Source organism: Oryctolagus cuniculus, chromosome X (assembly GCF_964237555.1).
Source record: "Oryctolagus cuniculus chromosome X, mOryCun1.1, whole genome shotgun sequence".
In the NCBI taxonomy this organism is placed as follows: Eukaryota; Metazoa; Chordata; class Mammalia; order Lagomorpha; family Leporidae; genus Oryctolagus; species Oryctolagus cuniculus.
Window position 1 is genome coordinate 73,363,051 of NC_091453.1, and position 21,580 is coordinate 73,384,630.

General features: G+C 47.1%; 2 pseudogenes; both read right to left on the reverse strand.

The window, feature by feature from the left end:
• Positions 1-325: 325 nt before the first annotated feature.
• On the reverse strand, positions 326-1,296 carry LOC100341304 (N-alpha-acetyltransferase 80-like; annotated as a pseudogene).
• A 7,822-nt stretch (positions 1,297-9,118) lies between these two features.
• On the reverse strand, positions 9,119-21,356 carry LOC100355328 (nucleophosmin-like; annotated as a pseudogene).
• Between the last annotated feature and the right edge of the window lie 224 nt (positions 21,357-21,580).

The following is a 21,580-nucleotide window of genomic DNA, read 5'->3' on the forward strand; positions in this document are numbered from 1 at the left end:
TATCTAAGAATCCATTGCCTAATACATCGTCACAAGGATTTGCTCTTGTTTTCTTCTGAGAATGTTATAATTTTAGTTTTTACATTTAGATATTTGGCTCATTTTATATTATTATTATTTTTTACCGGACAGAAGCCTTTATTCAGCCACATGGAGGCTCCAAGCCAGAGCTACAGAGCCAGCTTCTGGCCCTCCCGGTATCCAGGAAAACACGTCCAGGCTAGAGCTGCCCTGAAGGGCTAGGGACTGAGGTATGGACAGTGGACTGTGGCCGGTACTGTGCTGGGCAGTGCACGCGCCCAGAAACCATCTCGCCCTGGTGCTCTCAGATGTCTTTCTCCATCCAGAATCCGGGTCATCCCTTCAGGTCGCGATACTGCGTCCCCAGCCGCCTTTGTGAGGACGACACTGCTGAAGGCAAGGGTAAGGTGATCAGGGGCTCATGTAGGGGAGGGGGTGGTGGCAATGGGGGTGTCTTGGGGCCTCTTGGGGCAGCTTGGGCAGCAGGCTGGGAGCCTTGCAGGGTCACCAAAGGGAAGGGGCCCTGGAGAAGGTACTGAGCAGGGTGGCCGGCAGCCAATGGCTGGGGAAGGCCAAGCCCCGTGTGGGTTTGCTCAGCCGGTAGCATAGCTAGACACAGAAGTGCAGTTTGTTGTGGGTGGTGAGGTGGAAGTCTTGGGCTCAAGCAAAGACTCCCAGGCTCTCCATGAGGCAGCAGCCACAGCCATGGCCCCTTAGGGCCTGGGCCACCACCACTGTCTCCACTAGGAGGCTCTGGGGCTGACCGAGCACGCGCGACAGACGGGCATGGCCCACCACAGTGGGGACTGCTTGCGGTGTGTGGCCGGGGCGCAGCAGCAGCAGGCAGAGGGGGGAGGCATCTGAGGACTGGCCCCGGGAGTGCAGGCGGGAGACACAGGTGCGGGCCCACTCCTCATCAATGAGGTCAGCAGGACCCAGGCTTCAGGGTCAACTCAGCCCAGCCAAGGGTGGGGGTTGGGGTCTCCTCCGGCTACTGTTTAGGATCCAGGGCAAGCCCAACTGGGCCAGGACTGAGGGTCATCTCTGGATGGCATGTGGAATCCGGAGTCAGCTCAGCTAGCCTGGGGCTCAGGGTTGGTCTGGCTGGCGTGCAGGATCCAGGGTTAGCTTGGTCATATTGCATCTCAGGATCAACTCTGGCTGGCATGTAGGATCCAAAGTCAGCTCAGCTGGGCTAGTACTCAGGATCAGCTCCATCTGGTGTATAGGGTCAGGGATATGGATCAGCTTCGCTGGTACAGGGCTCAGAGTCAGCTCTTGCCTCCATGTAGGAGCTGGGCTCAGCTGAGGCAGGTTGGGAGCCAAGACCAGCTCCTAACAGGCTGCAGGTGGCTCGGTGCTAGACTGAAGGTCAAGACTACAGTCTCCAGGGAGTAGCACTTCAGTAGGTTGGGGCAGGGAGGGGCTGATAGAGGTCATGGAACTGGGAAGTAGTGGGATACATACATAATGTCAGTGCCCTACATCTGAGGGCACTGACTCAGGTGCAGAGCAGGGTGGGTGATCCAAGTGTCTTGCCCCACGCTGGAAAGAGGCTGAGGGCGATGGTGAACTGAACCCAGATGTTTTGGCTCCAGCCTGCTCTGGCTACAAATGTGTCCTCCTCAGGACCCGGCTACACCAGGACAGCTGACGCAGCCTACCTGCTGGCCGTCTTGTCTCTAGCAGTCCACCAGCATGGCTGGCTGGCCTCAGACAGCAGGTGCCAATCAGATACCATACTCGCTACTTAAACCCACCCCGGGCTGCCTGCAGCTGAAACACTGCCTCCAGGAGTTTTCATGTCCTTTCTTTCTCCCTACCTTCCAGCTTTCCTCCAGATCCAGCCCGCCCCGCCAGCGCCCCAAGCCATGCCACTGTCTAAGCAGCCCTGGGGCCCCACTCACTGGCCCATCAGGTTCCGCCTTCCTCTCCACTGCCTTCCCTGGCTGGGGGCACATCCAAATCTGCCCAGCTGAGGACACTTTGGGCACGAACCCACCAGCCCCTCAGCACAAGCCCGGGCCCACAGTCAGCCGTGCTGCCTCTGCAGGCCTGGTTCCCCACCGGCCTGAGCTGCCTCGCCACTCTAAAGACCACAGCTTCCTTCCCTTATCCACAGGGTGTCCAACGGCCACCAGGTCGGGGGCCCAGGTCTCCTGTGCCCAAACCCCACTGTCTGACCACCTTACTCCAGGTCCTGCAGGCAGGCGGGGGTTCTGTGGTGTGTGTGTGTGTGTTGTTGGGGGAGGGCCCTACCTGTTTGCTCACTCACTCCAGAGGGGGCTTCCTGGCTCCCCTCCCCACCCCCACCCCGCACATAACACATCCCACTTAGAGCTCTGAGAACCTCAACTGAGCCAGACGCACTCCTGGGTCCAGAGGGAGGAAGCCCCAGGCTTCTCAGCGGACTTAAGGCCTACAGCGCCGACCTCACCCACTGTGGGAGGGGTGAGGCTCCTGCGTTCTCAGGGAGGGGTACTCCGTCTCTCCCGTGCCTGTTTCCCCGTGTCTTCTAAGTGGTCACAGGTTGTGGAGCTTTTGGGATGGAGGGCTTTGAGAGCTGACTCTGGGTGCGTGTCTGTGGCTGGATGTGCTCCGGAGGGAATGACTGACGCAGGGAGGGTATGCGCGCGCGCGCGGGGTGGGGCGGCGGCAAGGTCACTTGGGGCCTCACGCACGTGAAGCATGAACAGGGAGCACGTGGGGAGGGGGGCGGTACTGGCATGTTGATGCCGGCTCCGGGACAAACCGCATCCTCGCTCCGCACGGTTCGGTTATCTCGCGGTCTCGGACTCCGCCTCCTGAGACCGCCCGCGCTGGCCCCCAGCGGTGCGGCGGACGCACTGCAGCGGCCGCGGCTGGCGACTCCCCTCTTGGTCCTAGGTCTCCGCAGGCGTCACCTCTTCATTTTAAATTAATTTTATATACGTCAAATACATATATTAATTTTAAATTCAAATATTTTATCTTAATATTAGTTTAAATTTAATTTTTAATTGATTTAAAATATATTTTTAACGTTTTAAAAAAGATTAATTTTTATATACGAGGTTGGAGGGCAGTTTCATTCTTTTGCACGTGGATAGCTGGTTGTTCTGGCATAATTTGTTGAAAAGAACATTTTCTTCCCCATTGAATTGTCTTGATTCCTGCTATAGCCTTGAATGTTTGTGTCCCCTCATGCCCCAAATTCATATGCTGAAACCCTAACCCTCAAGGTGGCAGGGGCTTTGAAAAGTTAGGGCTCCCCCTTTAATGATTTATTTATTTATTTATTTATTTGAGAAGTAGAGTTACAGACAAAGAGAGGGAGAGACAGAGAGAAAGGTCTTCCATCTGCTGGTTCGCTCCCCAGGTGGCTGCAAGGGCCGGAGCTGAGCTGATCCAAAGCCAGGAGCCAGGAGCTTCTTCTGGGTCTCCCACGTGGGTGCAGGGTCCCAATCACTTGGGCCATCTTCCACTGCTTTCCCAGGCCGTAGCAGAGAGCTGGATGGGAAGTGGAACAGCCAGGACTCAAACTGGTACCCATATGGGATGCTGGTGCTGTAGGCCATGGCTTTAGCGCCATGGAGCCGGCCCCAGTTAATGCCCTTATAAAAGAGACTCCAGGGAGCTAGTTGGTCCCTTCCACCATGTTGAGAGCACAGTGAGAAGGTGCCATCTGCGAACCACAAAGTGGGTCTTCACCAGACACTCTGTCTTCTGGCACCTTGATTATGGGCTTTGCAGCCTCCAAAACTGTAAGAAACAAATGTCTATTGTTTATATGCTGCCCAATTTATGGTATTTGCTCATAGCAGCCTGAACAGACTAAGACAACACTCTTGTTGAAAACCAAATGCCTGGTCATCGCCGTGGTTCACTTGGCTAATCCTCCACCTGTGGCGCCGGCACCCCGGGTTCTAGTCCCAGTTGGGTGCCGGGTTCTAGTCCCGGTTGTTCCTCTTCCAGTCCAGCTCTCTGCTGTGGCCCAGAAGGGCAGCAGAGGATGGCCCAGGTGCTTGGGTCCCTGCACCCGCATGGGAGACCGGGAGGAAGCACCTGGCTCCTGGCTTCGGATCGGCGCAGCGCTGGCCTTGCGGCCATTGGGGGAGTGAACCAACAGAAGGAAGACCTTTCTCTCTGTCTCTCTCTCACTGTCTATAACTCTACCTGTCAAAAATAAAAAATAAAATAAAATAAACCCAAATGCCTGTAAACCAGAGGGTTTATTTCTGGGTTTCCAGTCTATTGTTCTGTGGATCTGTAGGTCTATCCTTATGCTAGGACCACACTGTGTAGGTTACAGTAGCTTTGTAATAAGTCTTGCTATGAAGAAGTATAATTTCTTCAACTTTGTTTTTTTTGTTTTCAAAACTATTCTGTTTATTCTGAGTACTTTGAATTTCCATATGAATTTTAGTATCAGCCGTGTCAATTTCTGCAAAAAGGTAACTGGGATTTTGACAGAGATTGCATTGAAAGTGCACATTGGGGGCCAGCGCTGTGGCAGAGCAGATAAAAGCCTGCGCCTGCAGTGCCAGCATCCCATATGGGCACCAGTTCTTGTCCCGGCTGCTCCACTTCCGATCCAGCTCTCTGCTATGGCCTGGGAAAGGAGTGGAAGATGACCCAAGTCCTTGGGCCCCTGCACCCACTTGGGAGATCCAGAGGAAGCTCCTGGCTCCTGGCTTCAGATGGGCACCGCTCCAGCCATTGCAACCATCTGGGGAGTGAACCAGTGGATGGAAGACCTCTCTCTCTCTTTGTCTCTCTCTGCCTCTGCCTCTCCGTAACTGTGCCTTTCAAATAAACAAATAAATCTATATAAAAAAAAGAAATTACACATTGGTTTGGGCATCATTACCATCTTAACAGTATTAAATCTTCCAATCCATTAACATCAGATGTTTCTCTCGTTTCTTTCAACAGTGTTTTGCAGTTTCCAGTGCATAAATCTAGCAGGACTGGGCCAGGCTGAAGCCAGGAGCCCAGAGCAATATTTGAATCTCCCACATGAGTAATGGGCTCCCAAGAACTCAGGACATCTCTCACTGCTTTCCAAGGCACATTAGAAAGTAGGTGGATTGGAAGCAGAGCAGCCAGGACTTGAACCAGTGCTTGCATATGGGATTCTGGTATTGCAGGAAGCAGCTTAGCTCGCTACACCCATAACACAAGTCCCTGGAATAGTTTTTAATTTTCTTTATTCAAGTGTTCATTGCAAGTATACAGAAATACAACTTTTTTTTTTTTTTAAAAGATTGTATTTATTTAAGAGTTACGGAGGGGGGGGGACAGAGAGAAGTTTTCCATCCCCTGTTTCACTCCCTAAATGGCTATAATGGCCAGAACTGTGCCAGGCCGAAGTCAGGAGCCTGGAATTCCATCTCAGTTTCCCACATGGGTGACAGGGACCCAAGTACTTGACCATCTTCCGCTGCTTTCTCAGGTGCATTAGCAGGGAGCTGGATCGGAAGTGGAAGAGCCAGGACTTGAACTGGCATCCATATGGGATGTCAGTGCTGCAAGTGGCAGCTGAATCTGCTGCACCACCACGCCAGCCCCACAACTGACTTTTTTCTCTCTGACCTTATATCCTGCAAGCTTGCTGAATTCATTTATTATTTTTAATAGTCTTTGGTGATTCATTAGCATTTCCTTTAGATGCGACCATGTCACTTGTAAATATAGTTTTACTTTTTCCTTTCCAATCTGTGTGTCTTTTATTGCAGTTTTTTGCTTAATTGCCCTGCCTAGACTTTCCAGCATAATGTTAAGTAGAAGTGGTGAAACTGGGCAACCTTGTCATGTTCTTGATCTTATAGGGAAAGCATTCAGTCCTTCACTGTTGAATATGATGTTAGCTGTGGATTGTATTCATAGATTATTTTTGTTACGTTGAGTATGTTCCCTTATATTCCTAGGGTACTGTATTTTTAATCATGAAATGTTTGAATTTTGTCAAATGCTTTTTTAAAAAGATTTATTTATTTATTTGAAAGAGTTACACACAGAGAGGAGAGGCAGAGAGAGAGAGAGGTCTTCCATCTGATGGTTCACTCCCCAATTGGCTGCAACGGCCAGAGCTGCGCCGATCCGAGCTTCCTCTGGGTCTCCCACGCAGGTGCAGGGGCCCAAAGACTTGGGCCATCTTCTGCTGCTTTCACAGGCCATAGCAGAAATCTGGATCAGAAGTGGAGCAGCCGGGTCTCAAACTGGTGCTCATATGTGAAGCCGGAGCTTCAGACCAGGGTGTTAACCTGCTGCGCCACAGCGCTGGCGCCATCAAATGCTTTCTCTGTGTCTATTAAAATGGTCATTTTGTTATTGTTTATACTGTTAATAAATCTATCACATTATTGATTTTCAAACATTAACCCAACCTTGCATCCTTGTAATAAGTTCTACATCCTAGCCGGCACTGTGGCTCAATAGGCTAATCCTCCGCCTGCGGCGCCGGCACACCGGCTTCTAGTCCCGGTCGGGGCGCTGGATTCTGTCCTGGTTGCTCCTCTTCCAGTCCAGCTCTCTGCTATGGCCCGGGAAGGCAGTGGAGGATGGCCCAAGTCCTTGGGCCCTGCACCCCATGGGAGACCAGGAGAAGCACCTGGCTCCTGGCTTTGGATCAGCGCAGTGTGCCGGCCACAGCGCACCGGCCTCGGCGGCCATTTGGGGGTAAACCAATGGAAAAGGAAGACCTTTCTCTCTGTCTCTCTCTCTCACTGTCCACTCTGCCTGTCAAAAAAAAAAATTCTGCATCCCCATGAAGAATAATCCTTTTTATGCATTGCCACATTCAGTTTGCTATTATGTTGTTGAGTGTTTATATCTACATTCATAAGAGATATTATTTTTTCTTTTCTAATGATATTTTATTATCTTTGTCCTCTTTCCATATAAAACACTATTTATGTGTATTTATTTATAAAACACATTTTCCGTGTGTTGAGCCATCTTTGCACTTCAGGAATAAATCTCATTTGATCATGGTGTATATGCCAGTGAGTTCAGCTTCTAGTATTTTGCTGAATACTTCTGCATCATTATTCATAAAGAAGATTGGTCTGTACTTTTCTTGTAGTCTCTTTGGTATGAGCATAATGCTGGCTTACAGGATGAGTTTGGCAGCATTCCTTCTTCTATTTTTGGAAGAAACTTGAAGGATTGGTGTTAATTCCTCTTTAAATGTTTGGCATAATTCACCGGTGATGACATGTGGTCCTGGGCTTTCCTTTGTTGGGAGTGAGGGATTACCAACTCGAACTCTTTACTTCTTACATATCTCTTCAGATTTCCTGTTTCTTCCTTCTTTTTAAAAAAGATTTATGTATTTGAAAGTGAAACCATATTTATTTATTTATTTTATTTATTTATTTGAGACTGTTTGCTGGTTCACTCCCCAAATGGCTGCAACAGGCAGGGCTGGGCCAGGAGCCAAGAGTTTCATCCGGGTTTCCCACATGAGCACAGGGGTCCAAGCACTTGACTATCCTCTGCTGCTTTCCCAGACCCATTAGCAGGGACTGAATCAAAAGTAGAGCAGCTGGAACTCAAACTGGTGTCCCATATGGGAAGTTGCAGGCAATGGCTTAACCTGTTGTGCCACTATGCCAACCCCTCCTATTTCTTCTTGTCTGTAGTTTGTGCCTTACTAAAATTTTGACATTTCATCAAAGTTGTCTAGTTTGTTGATATACAATGTTCACAGTATTTCCTTATAATCTTTTTGATGGTAATTTGGTAATTGGTGGTAACACCCCATTTTATATTCTTGATTTTGGTAGTTTGAGTGTTTTCCCTTTTCTCCTTAGTCTAGCTAAATATTTGTCAATTTTATTCATCTTTTCAAATAACCAATTTTTGGTTTAATTTATTTTCTTGATTGTTTTCCTCTTATTTAATTTCTGCTCTAATTTTTATTAAATACTTGATTGGTGGTTTTGGGTTTAGTTTACTCTTCTTCTGGTTTCTTAAGGTAAGAGTTTGTTAGTTATCTGAGAGCTTTTGTTTCTTCCCTAAATGGAGGTGTTCACAGTTGTATGTTTCCCTCTAAATGCTGCTTTAGCTTTATCCCATAAGTTTTGGCATATGATGTCATCATTTTCATTCATTGCCAAGCATTTTCTAATTTATCTTGTGATTTCTTCTTTGACCCATTGCTTTAACTACTTATTCAGTGGATTTATTTTCATTTTAAAAAAGATTCATTTACTTATTTGAAAGGCAGAGTTACAGATAGCAGAGGCACAGAGAGAGAACCCGGCGCCCATATGGGATGCTGGCATCGGGTGGCAAGGCAGAGGATTAACCAAGTGAGCCATGGCGCCGGCCCTGTATTTTTTTTTTTTTTATCATGAAAGGGTGTCATACTTTTTCAATTTTTTTTAAAGAAAGAGTAACAGTTCTACTTTATTAAAATACTGAGTTTACTTCACATGTATATTTATCTCCCCACCATTTCCATGTCTGACCACTGCTACTACTGTGTCCTATCATAACATTCCATACATACTTAAAAGCAAGCAAGGGTGGAGTTTCATCTTTAAAAACTAAACAGGAATTTTGGACAACACATTCTTGGCAATGGAACCTGGACAACATTTATCAAACACAGTAGGGAAAGTTCTCACTCTTCATTATAAAAAGGACAGCCAGGGGGCCAGTGCTGTGGCATAGCAGGTAAAGCTGCTGCCTGCAGTGCCGGCATCCCATATGGACACCAGTTCTAGTCCTGGCTGCTCCACTTCCAATCCAGTTCTCTGCTATGGCCTAGGAAAGCAGTGGAAGATGGCCCAAGTCCTTGGGCCCCTGCACCTGCGTGAGAAGACCTAGAGGTAGCTCCTGGCTCCTGGCATTGGATTAGTGGAGCTCTGGCCATTGCAGTCAATTGGAGAGTGAACCAGCAGATGGAAGACCTCTCTCTCTCTTTCTCTGCCTCTCCTCTCTCTCTGTAACTCTGACTTTCAAGTAAATAAATAAATCTAAAAAAAAAAAGGGTCAGCTAGATATCAACTGTTACAGAAATAAAATGACAGAAAATTCAGACAAACTGTTTAAACTATTTTCTGGTGTCCATATGGGATGCCGGCACTGCAGGTGGCAGCTTTACCTGCTACGCCACAGCGCCGGCCCCACCATCTTTTTCTATACTTGCTTGCATTTTTGCTTTACTGTCTTCTACAGAACTAGTCCTTTTGGCCTTTTTTTTTTTTTTTTTTTGGACAGGCAGAGTGGACAGTGAGAGAGAGAGACAGAGAGAAAGGTCTTCCTTTTCCATTGGTTCACCCTCCAATGGCCGCCACGGCCAGCGCATTGCGCTGATCCAGTGGCAGGAGCCAGGTGCTTCTCCTGGTCTCCCATGGGGTGCAGGGCCCAAGCACTTGGGCCATCCTCCACTGCACTTCCCTGGCCACAGCAGAGAGCTGGCCTGGAAGAGGGGCAACCGGGACAGAATCCGGCGCCCCGACCGGGACTAGAACCCGGTGTGCCGGCGCTGCAAGGCAGAGGATTAGCCTAGTGAGCTGCAGCGCTGGCCCCTTTTGGCCTTTTTTTTTTTTTTTTTAAGTTTTCTTGACCTTTTGATCTTGGTGTTGATCACTTTGAATCTTTCCAATTGTGGTTTGATTTTTGTGCATTTTTGGCTGGGGTGTCTCATCTAGATTTCTTCACTGTATCTTTTTCTTCAGTTTCCTCCTCATCAAAGTCATTATCATCATCACCACCGTCATTGTTGTCATCTTCCACAGCAGCAGCAGCAGCAGCAGCAGCAGCAAGCTTTACTTTATTCTGTGGGACCTTGCTGCCACCTCCAGGGGCAGATTGCTTTCCAGATATTCTTAATAGTTTCACGTCCTCCCCCTCTTCGTCTTCTGACTCTGCCTCTTCCTCCATAGCTACTAAGGGCTATCTTCTAATGTGCACAGGTCCTGAACCACTCTTCAGCCCCAAGACCACAGGTGGTGTTATTCTAAAGCCCTCAAGGGAAACCAATGGCTGGATAGACATTTTCAAATTTGTCAGTGTTACTTTAATTGGGACTGCCTTCCTAATCCATTGCTTTCAACAATGTGCAGTTCATCCTTTGTACCAAAGCCTAAACTGCCCATTCTTAAAGGTAACTTGTGCAGGACCAGAGCTGTGGCATAGTGGGTAAAGCCACCGCCTGCAGTGCCGGCATCCCATATGGGTGCCGACTCAAGTCCTGGCCACTCCACTTCCAATCCAGCTCTGTGCTATGGCCTGGGAAAGCAGTAGAGGATGGTCCAAGTCCTTGGACCCCCTGCACCCGTGTGGGAGACCCAGAAGAAGCTCCTGGCTCCTGGCTTCAGATCAGCACAACTCCAGCCATTGCAGCCAATTGGGGAGTGAACCAATGGATGGCAGACCTCTCTCTCTCTCTCTCTCTCTCTCTCTCTCTCTCTCTCTCCTCTGTGTCTCTGTAACTCTGCCTTTCAGATATTTTTTAAAAAATGATAACTGGGGCTCATTTTTCACCGTTGTCCACTTTAAAGTGATAATCTTTGTCAGCTTTTAGTTCACAACCGAAAAAGATAATTCTGGGGCCTCAAGGGGCTCATGTCATGTCCATCGGATCTTCTATGGTACGGAAGGATGAACTTAGGTGAGAGGTGAGAGAGAAGGAGGACAGAGATGAGATGCCCACTGCTGCAAAGAACAGCCATGCAGGATGGAATCATGCCAGGAATTCAAATGCTTTTTGAAGTACTCATATATGAGTGTGTTGTTTAATTCCTACAGATTTGTACATTTCCAAAAATGTTATCTTGTTTGAAGAGAGAGAGTGAGAGATCTTCCATCTGCTGGTTCACTCCCCAAATGGCTGCGATGGCCAGAGTTGGACCAGTCTGAAGCCAGGAGCCAGGAGCTTCTTCCTGGTCTCCCATGTGGGTACAGGGGTCCAAGGACTTGGGCCATCTTCTACTGCTTTCCCAGGCCATAGCAGAGAGCTGGATTGGAAGTGAAGCAGCTGGGACTTGAACCGGTGCCCATATGGGATGCCAGCACTACAGGCAGCAGCTTTACCTGCTATGCCACAGCGCCGGCCCGAGGCTTGTTTTATGACCTAGTGTATGACCCATCCTAAAGGATGTGTACCTGAGAAGAATGTGCATCCTGCTATGGTAGGATCTAGTGTTCTATAGATGTCTCTTAGTTAAGTTCGTTATAATGTTGTTCAAGCTTTATATTTCCTTTTTAAAAAATTTCCCTATCCATTCTATCCCCCTAATGAGTTTGTTGTGAGGTACACACAGAGATCTTTTTAAAAAATATTTATTTATTTGAGAGGCAGAGCTACAGAAAGAACGAGGAAGAGACAGAGAGGGAAGTCTTCTGTCCACTGGTTCACTTCCCAAATGACCGCAATGGCTGGAGCTAGGCCAGTCTGAAGCCGGGAGCCAGAAACTTCCTTCAGGTCTCCCATGTGGGTGCAGGGGCCCAAGGACTTGGGCCATCTTCTACTGCTTTCCCAGGCCATAGCAGAGAGCTGGATCGGAAGTGGAGCAGCCAGGGCTCAAACTGGCACCCATATGGGATGCCGGCACTGCAGGCAACAGCTTTACCTGCTATGCCACAGCGCCAGTCCCACAGAAATCATTTAACCATCCATGTCTGTGTTCCTTCTCTGGATACCTTGAATTGTTATCACAAGGTAGAGAAGGCTCCTCAATACGGCACTCAAAGCAATGATATGGCTGCTGCCAATTTCCAGTCTTCTGAAATTCTGACTTACAGCTGCACTGAATACTTTAGAGTTCCTTCCAAACACTGTATTCTTTCTTTCTTCTGCTCCTAGACGATCTTTAATCTGAACCGCCTCTGCCCTGGCTAAGTCTACCTTATCCTTCAGGCTTGGGAAGTCTTTCTAAACCCACATTTGATTAACTTATTGATCTTCGCTGATCGCTCAGTATCCTGTGCTTACTTCACACTGCTTCTCCTCTAAATAAGGAATTGGAAATTCGTCTTCTCCACCAGACCGGGAGCTCCCTAGGCAAGTAACGGATGTGAGTCATTCTTATTTCTTCAGCACCCATCAAAGGGCTGAACAAAGAGGGGAGTGTCAGGTCTTATTGAATAAACAAACAAGCATCTGGGCTCGGTAAGCCGGTGGGATTGTTATGTGAAAAGGCAGGAGAATACTTTGTATACACTGGTCACAGTGCTATCAAAACAGATGTGTAGGATTTGGACATTTTCGAGAGATTTAGGAAGTGAAATCGATTTGTTTCAGCAATGAGTTGATGTGGGAGTTAAGGCAAGAGGACATGTCATGGGTGACTCTTATGATTCTGATCTGTACAGCAGGATACATGGTGGTGTCTCTGAGAGGTGAAACACGGGAGGCAGGTTGGGGTCAGGAGGAGGAGATCTTATTTGTTATTGGATGTGTTGAGTTTGTTTCTTTTGAAATATGCAAGTGAAGATGCCAGATGGATAGCTGGATACATGAGCTCAGAGGAGAACTTCGAGTTGGAAATATAATTATATACTATAATGGATATTGTTCTCAACATATTTTTGCAGCCAATGCAGAAATGTATTTCAGATGATTCTTTATTGTAGTGACCTTTGAAAAATGTTAAAGGACTAATATCAGGAGTAAAACTCAGGGAGAGTGATTCTGCAAAGGTGGCTAAATATACAGATTTCCAAGAAAAGAACTTAGAGTACCTAGGAGAAGGAATGGACTATATGTCTCTTACCCAGGATGTCTAACATGAAGTTTGGAGACTCAAACAGGAGTTGGGGGAGGGGAAGGAGCTATTTGTGCCTACTTGAGATTTTTAGCAAAAATAGCTCTCTCAGGCTGGCATTGTGCTATAGTGGGAAAAGCCACTACCTGCAGTGCTGGCATCCCATATGGGCGCGGGTTTGAGACCTGGCTGCTCCACTTCCGATCCAGCTCTCTGCTATGGCCTGGGAAAGCAGTGGAAGATGGCCCAAGTCCTTGGATACCTGCACCTGCGTGGGAGACCCGAAGAAGCTCCTGGCTCCTGGCTTCGGATTGGCGCAGCTCCGGCTTTTGTGGCCATCTGGAGAGTGAACCAGTGGATGGAAGACCTCTCTCTCTCTCTCTCTGCCTGTGCCTCTCTGTAACTGTGCCTTTCAAATAAACAAATAAATCTTTTTTTTTAAATAACTTTTTGTTCAGGCTTCTATAACAAAGCATCATAGACTGAGTGGCTGATAAACAGCAGAAATTTGTTTTTCATAGTTAGGAAGGCTGGAAGTCCAAGATGAAGGTACCGGCATGATGAGGTTCTTGTGAGGACTCTCTTCTGGGCTGTGGACTGCTGACTTCTTGTTGTATCCTCTGGTGATGGAAAGAGACCCAGCTAGCTCTTGTGTCTTGTGTTATAAAGGCACTAACTCCACTCTCATGACGTAATTGTTAGCCGAGATGGGGGCACAGGTTCTTGTCTTTGCACAAGAAAGAATTCAGACGTGAGACAGAATAGTGCTAAGCAAGGTAGCAAGGTTGAATGGGGTAGTGCATCCGTCAGAATGGATGGGACAGAATCCAAGAGACAGTACCCAGTCTCTCAGAATGGGAGAAGCAAGGTTCCATGATTAAATGGAGAGAATACACCTGGCAGGCCAGGTGGGCAGCTTAGCAGAGAGCTGAGAGTGGGAGCACACAGTCTGTGGTCAGACTGAGGCTTATATGGGAAAGGGGTCCAGTTTTTCCCCTTCTCTTCCTCCTCGACAAAGGGTTTGCTGAGTGTGAATTAGGAAAAAATCTTCCCAAGGTTTCACTGCTCAGCACTATCAGACTGGGGAGCCTTCCTGGTACCAGGCAAAGGAGCCTCCACTAGGGTGCCTGCCTTGGAGGAAGGACGTACTGGTTTTTTGTTTTTGTTTTTGTTTTAAATATTTATTTATTTGTTTGAAAGGGAGAGTTACAGAGAGGAAGAGAGAGAGAAGTCTTCCATCCATTAGTTCACTCCCCAAATGGCTGCAATGGCTGGAGTTGGGCTGATCCGAAGCCAGGAGCCAGGAGCTTCCTCTGGGTCTCCCACATGGGTGCAGGGGCCCAAGCACTTGGGCCATCTTCTACTGCTTTCCCAGGCCATAGCAGAGAGCTGGATGGGAAGTGGAGTAGCTGGGACTCGAACTGGTATCCATATGGGATGCCTGCACTGCAGGCAGCTTTACCCACTACGCCACAACGCTGGCTCCTGTTCATTTTATCAGGCCAGGTAAACCACTTGATGCTGAGGAGAGGGGATTCTCCTGGGGAGCTTTCCTAGGGGGGAAGGCTGAGACCACCTGTAAAGTTACCAGGGTCTGGGCAGGACTTTGTTGTATAAAATCCTGGGCTGCTGCCAAGGTGAGCTTCTGCAGATGCTTTGTTTTCCTCGGGCCCCTCTCATGCGCAGGGGCTACTTTCTAACTTCCTACCTAACAATATCACCTCCTCAAACCTCACCTCCAAATAGCATCATTTTGGACTTCAATAAAGGAATTTTTGGAGGACACATTCAGTCCATAACAATAATTCATTAAGCTAATTTACTTACTAACATAGGACTTACTGTATGCCAATACTATTCTAAACATTTTACAAATTCCAACATATTTAATCCTCATAACAACTCTGTAAACATAAATACTCTTATTGTCACTATCTGAATTTTATGGGGAAGGAAACTAAGGCACAAAGAGGTTAAGTGTTTTGCCTAAGATCACACAACTAGCAAGAGGCATACTGAGGTTTCAACCTAAGCAGTCTGGCTCTAGAGTCCATGCTTTTGATCCCAGTCTACAGGAATTTGTAGGCAACCACCAGCTCAAAGTAAGGACTTTGAAAAGTCAGACCATAGAAACGTTCACTTACTAAGTGAACTAAGGCATGTGCATTGAAAGGCAAACAAGATTTAAACAATGAGTTCAAGCCCAGAGAAGTTGGGTGGGCCCAGCTGTCAGTGCCTCATGCCTGGTGCCCCACACAGTGCAAGTTTGGCTTCCTGCATTGTGTGATGGGGGAAACAACAAGGATTATGAAGTTTCTCTGTGCTCATGCCTTTAACCATGACTAGTTTATGAGCTACTTGGAAGACATTGATCCAAAATACAGAGATTTACTGAGCTGACATCTCCAATCAAAGATGTTTTGGAATAAAAGAGCTCCCAAATCAATTCAGATTTGGAGAAAAGATTACCTCAGTTCTTTGCCTCACATGGAAGAAGAATTTCCAAGTGGACAAGGTAAAGAGAAAAGCAAAATGTATTTAAAAGAAAGATTTATTTAAGTCAGAGACCTCCAGCCAAAATGGCCTGGAAGGGGGCTCCAAGAGAGGCAAAACCCAAAGGGGCTGGTAGTAGTGGGGTTTATAAGCACAATTTTGGGGAAAAAAAACTGCTGGAGACAAACTCATCACAAGACCTGATTTGTAATCTTAATTACCCTGTCTGGCTTGCTCTTGATAAAACAAAAGAGCCATCAGAAGAGTGGGATATTTCATTTGTTCTCAAGATTGGAAGCCCCCAAGGAGATGGGCAGTTGCTTTTGACCCTGCTAAAGATAATTTTTGGGAGAAGAAAGCATTTTACACCCTAAATCTCCACTGGGACCAACCTGACTGCCTATTAACCTGTCTGACTCCTCACAATAAGACCTCCAGTGAGTTATTTGCTTATGGATGTGACAAGACATCTGAACACATTGAACTTGAAGCTGCAGGAGGCAAACAAAAGCTCTGTTGATTTGTTCAAGGAAATAAAGACTCCAACTGGACATGTGGTTTGCGCAGATGGCTACTGGAAACCTCTCATTTTCCCTTGCCTAGCTATCTTGAATTCAATACATTCATAGATTTTGAAGAACTGTACTATATTTGGTGAAAAATAATTCACAATTTTGTGAGGAATCCCTTCCCTGCATGCAGGGGAGGAGTGCAGGGGAGAGTGTAGGCCATGGGGTCTGGAGATCCCAGGAGTAGAGGAAGGAGCCTCTCCTTAGGCTAACTATGCAGACCCAGAAACCTGCAAGCCAAAAAGACCAGAGCAGTAACAGCAGGGCCAGAGCCAACTTCCAGGCTTGTGTCATGCTTGGCAGACACAAGTCATGGTAGATTGTCCCGCATGTCATGTAGCACTCTTGGCAGGGTGCATAGGGCCCAGCTCAATTTAAAGGAAGTAATGGGATGGTCAGAAGAGATTCATATGTTGTTTTCCTTAAATACAAGAGCTTTATAGAGATATAATTCACATACCATACAGTTCTCTTTCTTAGGTTTTGCTGAGTATTACCAGTCTTTTATTTTCATAAATAAAATATAGTTTTAGTTTATTGTTTTAAAAATTTTATTCTTTTAGTATTTGGAAGACAGAGGCTGAGAACATTGTGGTTAAATCACCACTCCCACATCCCAACTTGGAGTACTGGTTTGAGTCCCAGCCACACTGCTTTTTGTTTTGTTTCGTTTTGTTTTGTTTTGTTTTGCTTTAAGATTTATTTATTTATTTAAAAGGCAGAGTTTACAGAGAGACAGAGGCAGAAAGAGAGAAAGCAAGGTCTTCCATCTGCTGGTTTACTCCCAAAATGACTACAATGGCTGAAGCTGAGCCAATCCAAAGCCAGGAGCCAGGAGCTTCTTCTGGGTTTCCCACACGGGTGCAGGGGCCCAAGGACTTGACCCATCTTCTACTGCTTTCCCAGGCCACAGCAGAGAGCTGGATTGGAAATGGAGCAGCCAGGACTAGAACCGGCACCCATTTGGGACGCTGGTGCTGCAGGCGTCGGCTTCACTTGCTTAGCCACGGTGTTGGCCCCTACACTGCTTTCAATCTAGCTTCCTGCTAATGGGCCTGGGAGGCAAGGGACGATGGTCCAACTACTTAGGTTCCTGCTACCTATGTGGGAGACCCAAATGGAGTTCCAGACTCCTGGCCTAGCACTGGCTGCTGCAAGCATTTGGGAAATGAACCAGTGGATGAAAGATCTCTGTTTCTTTGTTGCTCCCTCTGTCACTCTGCCTTTCAAACAAATGCAGAAATCTTAAAAAAGAAAAAAAAAAGGTGTGGTGAGAGGGAGGGAGGGAGGGAGGGAGGAATATCTTCTATTTGCTAGTTCACTCCTCAAATGCTTGCAATAACTGGACCTGGGCCACTCCAAAGCCAGGAGCCTGGAACTCAATCCAGCTCTCTCATGTGGGTATCAGGGACCCGATTAATTGAACTCATCACCGCTGCCTCTCAAGGTTTGTATTAGCAGGAAGCTAGAATCAAGAGCAGACCCAGGACTTGAATCTAGGCACCCCAATATGAAACGCTGGTATTTCAAGCAGCATATTAACTGCTGTGCATAATCCCTGCACCAAAAGCATAATTTTAAAGACATTTTTATGATTGCCTTGGGAATATAGCTCTCTTATTTATTTAGACCGATCTGTGACTAAAAGATCAAATCTACTAGCAGTTTGTGTCAGAATTCAGCTTGGTGTACTGAATCCACCAAGAAGTATACCATCCCTAGAATTTTGCAGGTAAACATTATCCCAACCTCTCTGGCAGAATGGCCAAGCTGTAGACAAGGTGGAAGCCTTCCTGATGCAGCTGAAAGTACATTCTCTTTCTTAAAACTGCCAAGATGCTCAGAAGTCTGTCTCTGGAGTCAGCATGAGGTAGGCTTATGCAGAATAGCCCCTGTTACTCCATTTCATTTTTTGAAAATCCCAGTGTTCTATTCTTGTTATTCAATCAATCGGAATTGATCAATGACCAGCAATAGGTCTATAAATATGGACTTTTGAGTGAACATAATTCATTAAATTTTTGGGTGATGCTTTTGTGTTACTGTCCTCACAATACCTATTGTTGAATAACCAGCAAACTATACTTCACCATTATTGTCAATTTATGAGTTCTTTACATATCTGCATTTTTTATTGTGACCTACAGTGGCAAAAATGTGTGTACACTGCCTTAAACAAACCTTCCTAAAATATCAATTCTCTTGACTAAATTTGTGCTCAGAGCTCCAGGACAGGTTATTGAAGCTTGCAATCTCTGACAAGAGCTTAGAGAACTAGTACTTTTATCTCCATTGTTTAGTGAAGGCTAATGCATTTATTCTGGAAACCGACAGAGGAGGTGAATAGTGGATGTCCTGTTATGAGAGCTGAGAAGCGTGACCTCAGAAGGAAAGTCGTAAGACCTCTCATGGGGGTGAACATTGAAGCCACTTGCAGTGCAGCCCAGATCTTCCTCGAGAAGCAAATTTGGCTCTTTGCCAACATCTCCAAACATGCTCCATTGAGTCCCACAATATGGAGCAAGGCATTCAGCCAGTCACTTACCATGGTCAAGGGAAACCTCAATGCTATTACTGGACCACAAAGAACACTAAAGACTCCTTCACAGAGGTGGGGTGGTGCGTGCAGTACAAAAGCAAGCCGAAGGGAAGGCTGTTTATCCTGTCTAACAAGATCCCACCTGCACTTGAAGCAAGGTGTTGCTGCCTTGCTTACTTTAGAGATTTCTTCAAAACGCCCAAGCCCCCTGTCTCTGCAGGAGGAATTGAAGTCCTTAGTTTGAGAAACTAACCGCCAATGCACACACATGAAGATCCTCCATGGGTTGGCATCTCCCAGCTCATTTCTGGTTCTGAGTGGCTACTACAACCTTATCCTGATAATTTGGGACTTTCTTTTGCCTGTTTTTGTCGTCTTCTACTGCTGTTCACGCTTCAGCTGTCACCACATCTGTAAAGCCTTACTGAGTTGGGGTCCCAGAGCATCCCAGTCTTCTCTGTATTATAATAACCTGTGTGTCTTTCTGTTCCCCCACTCCTGTCCAGACTGGGATCTCCATAGCAACACTTGCTCACTGCTGTATCCCCAATGCCACAAGCGGTGCTCAGCACATAGAAGGTGCTTCATAAACTTCGGCTGAGTGAAGGAACAAGTGAATCATTCCTCTGGCTCACTCACCTCTGTAAACCCTGACCATATCCTCGACTCGGTCCATCAGCTGGAGAGTGCCTCTATGGCACGTCTGATCTGAAGTAACATGACTTCCCCGGGAGTGTGCTTGGTTCAATTAGTGGCAAGTCAATATGCCTCCAGGTGACTGAACCTACTTTATAAAGTTATTTAATATTGACCAATTGAATTACAGGAAATAAGTGCCAAAGCCAATGATTACAATTTTATTTTAATTACTTCTAATAGGAGCAACATACTATGACTGATTATCTGTTGGTAAAACCATATCACCAGTCGGCGCCGCGGCTCACTAGGCTAATCCTCCGCCTAGCGGCGCCGGCACACCGGGTTCTAGTCCCGGTCGGGGCGCCGGATTCTGTCCCGGTTGCCCCTCTTCCAGGCCAGCTCTCTGCTGTGGTCAGGGAGTGCAGTGGAGGATGGCCCAGGTGCTTGGGCCCTGCACCCCATGGGAGACCAGGATAAGCACCTGGCTCCTGGCTCCTGCCATCGGATCAGCGCGGTGCGCCGGCCGCAGCGCGCCGGCCGCGGCGGCCATTGGAGGGTGAACCAACGGCAAAGGAAGACCTTTCTCTCTGTCTCTCTCTCTCACTGTCCACTCTGCCTGTCAAAAAAAATAAAAAAAAAATAATAAAAAAATAAAAAAAAAATTAAAAAAAAAAAAAACCATATCACCAGCTTGCAAAGATCACCGAACATGTATTTGCCATGGCAGGGAGCATAACCACCAGGGGACTGAAACACAGTTTTAGATCCCTGCAGTAGAGATGTGAAACGAAGGGGCAGCCTCTTTGCAAGTGCTTTCTGTCCCACTGTGATCTCTGAAACGCTTAGTTGAGAAGATGAGGTTAGGGGTGTTACCTGCCCAAGAAGAGACCTCACAGGATGTTAGAGCCACAATCTGGTTTCACCTTTGCAACTGAAAACACCTCAGCTACAGAAAGCTAATTCATGCTAGCAAAATCAAAGCAGAGTGTCCATTTAGCAATTTAGAATAAAATGCAGAACACCAAAGACAAAAATCATAAAAGGAAATATTGATAAATTTGATTATCTAAATATTTTAAACCTCTTTACACAAAATCCATCATAAAAATTAATGACGGGCTGGCGCTGTGGTGTAGTGGGTAAAGCCGCTGCTTGCAGTGCCGGCATCCCATATGGGTGCTGGTTCAAGTCCCGGCTGCTCCACTTCCTATCCAGCTCTCTGCTAAGGCCTGGAAAGGCAGTAGAAGATGGCTCAAGTCCTTGGGCCCCTGCACCCATGTGGGAGACTCTAAAGAAGCTCCTGGCTCCTGGCTTCAGATTGGTGCAGCTCCAGCTGTTGAGGCCAATTGGGGAGTGAATCAGCAGATGGAAGACCTCTCTCTCTCTCTCTCTCTCTCTCTCTCTGTGTGTGTGTGTGTGTGTGTGTGTGTATGTGTGTAACTCTGACTTTCAAATAAATAATCTTTAAAAAAATTAATGACAGGCCGGCGCCGCGGCTCACTAGGCTAATCCTCCACCTAGTGGCGCCGGCACACCGGGTTCTAGTCCCGGTCGGGGCGCCGGATTCTGTCCCGGTTGCCCCTCTTCCAGGCCAGCTCTCTGCTGTGGCCCGGGAAGGCAGTGGAGGATGGCCCAAGTGCTTGGGCCCTGCACCCCATGGGAGACCAGGAGAAGCACCTGGGTCCTGCCTTCGGATCAGCGCGGTGCACCGGCCGAAGCACGCCAGCCGTGGCGGCCATTGGAGGATGAACCAACGGCAAAAGGAAGACCTTTCTCTCTGTCTCTCACTATCCACTCTGCCTGTCCAAAAAAAAAAAAAAATTAATGACAAAGGATGCTACTTACTGATACCAAGACCTCATATCTATTAATGAGAAAAAAAGATAAGTGTTTTGATATAAAAATGGGCAAAATACTTGTACAGAGAATTCATAAAAGAAAACAATACATAGGGCCAGCATTGTGGTATAGTAGGCTAGGCCTCTGCCTGCAGCACTGGAATCCCATATGGGTGCCAGTTCAAGACCTGGCTGCTCTACTTCTGATCCAGCTCTCTGCTATGGTCTGGGAAAGCAGTAGAGGATAGCTCAAGTGCTTGGGCCCCTGCACCCATGTGGGAGACCCAGAGGAAGCTCCTGGCTCCTGGCTTCAGCCCTACCCACTCCTGGCTGTTGTGGCCATTTGGGGAGTGAACCAGCGGAATGGAAGACCTCTCTCTGTGTCTCTCCCGCTCTCTGTAACTCTGCTTTTCAAGTAAATAAATAAACCTTAAAAAAATATAGTTGGCCATTAAATGAAAATGGCAATCCCTTTTTTTTTCCCTGTCAGGAGTACTCTAGAACTTGCTTACAGGGCTTGAGAAGTCACACTGAACAGCTTGTTGAAATCAATCATGGTGCCCATCATGCACACCAGAATTCATGAATCCCAAATTCTGGTTTTTGTTTTTGTTTTTAAAGATGAAACTATTTATTTGAAAGTCAGACTTACAGAGAAGAGAGGCAGAGAGAGAGAGAGGTCTTCCATCGCTGATTTACTCCCCAGTTGGCTGCAATGGCCTGAGCTGTGCCAATCCAAAGCTTCTTCCGGGCCTCCCACATGGGTGCAGGGGCCCAAGG